Source organism: Nannospalax galili, unplaced genomic scaffold (assembly GCF_000622305.1).
Source record: "Nannospalax galili isolate Female #2095 unplaced genomic scaffold, S.galili_v1.0 scaffold51, whole genome shotgun sequence".
In the NCBI taxonomy this organism is placed as follows: domain Eukaryota; kingdom Metazoa; phylum Chordata; class Mammalia; order Rodentia; family Spalacidae; genus Nannospalax; species Nannospalax galili.
The window spans coordinates 220,686-222,800 of NW_008329521.1; the positions used below are offsets into that span (position 1 = coordinate 220,686).

The 2,115-nt window shown below is 46.9% G+C and overlaps 1 pseudogene; it reads right to left on the minus strand.

Annotated features, from left to right (window-relative positions):
• Positions 1 to 209: 209 nt before the first annotated feature.
• LOC103737956 lies at positions 210 to 1,333 on the minus strand (annotated as a pseudogene).
• Between the last annotated feature and the right edge of the window lie 782 nt (positions 1,334 to 2,115).

The window sequence follows — 2,115 nt, forward strand, 5'->3', positions numbered from 1 at the left end:
AGACAGGGGCTCAGTGCTGCTGTTCCAGGGTCCTCCCATGTCTGAGGCCTGGCCATGAAGAGGGGCTGCTCCTGCTCTAGTTTTCAGTGGGCTGTTTTCCTCTGCAGGGATATCAGGAAGTAAACTTTTTCTCGAGCTTAGAAAGGAATCCCTAGGCCTCCCCAGCCTCAGCCCACCCTGCTGCCTGTGGGGCTACCCAGGACCCTGCCTCAATTCTCTGCTCTCTCCACGTCAGTTTCATCCTGAGCACAGCTCAGGGTCACACTCTGCTGCCAACTGGTCAGCCTCCTTGGAACTCTATCTTGATGTGAATGCCAGGGTCATTCACCGTAGGCATAGCTATTAATCCGAGGGGTGCCTTTTCCACTGAAGCACCTCTCTGGCCATCTGAATCCCAGCAGCTGACTCCACATTGATTGTCTCAAACAGGCTCTGGGTCTGGTTGCCTGGCCACCCTCAAGAATACCCTGAGCTATTGAAATAAAGTGATCAGAATGGATGTCTGCACCATTCCTCCGGAACACAGGGCTCTTTCGCACCCTGAATGTGGCAGAAATTTCTCATTTTCCTGCAGGCATCCTCACAGTTTGGCCATCTTCAACCCATGCGGGCACTGGGAGTCACTCGCTTCTTCTGCTTGGCTTGTCCTACTCCTCTGCAGAACACACAAGGTGTTGTGAAGACAGAGCCTTGATCACCGCATGTAGGAATGCATCGCAAAGGGGCCTGTATTGCTGGTTTCCACGCCCAGGCTGCAGTAGTGCTGGTGCTCACTTTGGTTCCAGCAGCTTTTGCCTGCAGCCACAGCACTCACAGGCATCCATGATGTTCACAGTGAACTCCTTGTTGATGCTCTTGGCAGCTTGATTGAATGTCAACTCCATGATGTGTTCCTGAGGTTCATCACACAATCTGGAAATCTGATGACACCTCCCCAAAGATCTCCCTGAACAGCTCCTCTGGGTCAGCAGAGGGCCCTCCTCTCCAGGAGCTCTGTCCAGAGTTGCTGGCCCCAGGATCAAAGCTGGCAGAGCCCTGGGCATCCTATTGCTCCCTCTTTGTTCATCATTCAACACCTCATAGACTCTGCCAGCTGGGAGAACTTCTCAGCTTTGGCATTATCCTCATTCGTGTCCGGTGATACTTCTTGACAAGCTGATAATTGGCTTTCTTGGTGTCTTTCTGGCTGGCATTTCAGGGCACTCATAATATCTGGAAATAATCATCTCTGGCCGATGAAGAGCTTGTGTGGAAGGATGCAGTATAAACAAAATGGTAAATTTTTGTTCCTGTGAGACTGACACCGGGTCTCAATGTCAGCAGCACCAGGGGGACATTAGCAGCCAGGGAGAGCTCTAAGGTGGAAATACTCATGCTGTAGGCCTAGGGTTGCCCCACAACGTCCCCCCTGAAGCAGCCTGGCCCCTCTCACTACTGCAGCTGGCAGCCGGGTGACTCCATGGCCACTAGCAACCAGAACACCATGCAGCCATCCTGGCCCAGGGACCAAGAGTTTAACTAATTCAATGAAGACACAGACAAATAACTTAAAAAACTCAAAAAGGATAGGGATAGACTCCTGACTGAATTTCAAGAAAATACAAATATACAGATGAATGAAATGATAAAAGCAATTCAAGATGTGAAATGTGAATTCACAAAAGAGATAGATATATTGAAATAAGCTCAATCTGAAAAAAAAAGATTGAATTGAAATCTAAATAAGCCACTTTGAAACTACAGGGAAAAGCCTTAACAAAAGAATGAATGAAATGGGAAACAGAATATCAAGACTGGACAGTGAAGTTGAAGAATTGGGCTGCTTAAGCAAAAAGGAAGAAAATTAAAACAATAAGAACAACAACAAAAACAAGCATAGAATCGAAATATACAGGAAATGTGGGACGTCATGAAAAGAACACATCTAAGCATCATATGCATAGAAGACGTAGGTGAAGGATCTCAGGTCAATGACATTGACTAGATCTTCAAAAGAATTATTGAAGAAAGTTTCCCTTTATTAAGGAAAGACATATGCATACAGATACAAGAAGCACACAGAAACTAAATAGGCAGGAACAGAACAGAAAATCCCCAAGGCATGTCATAGTAAAA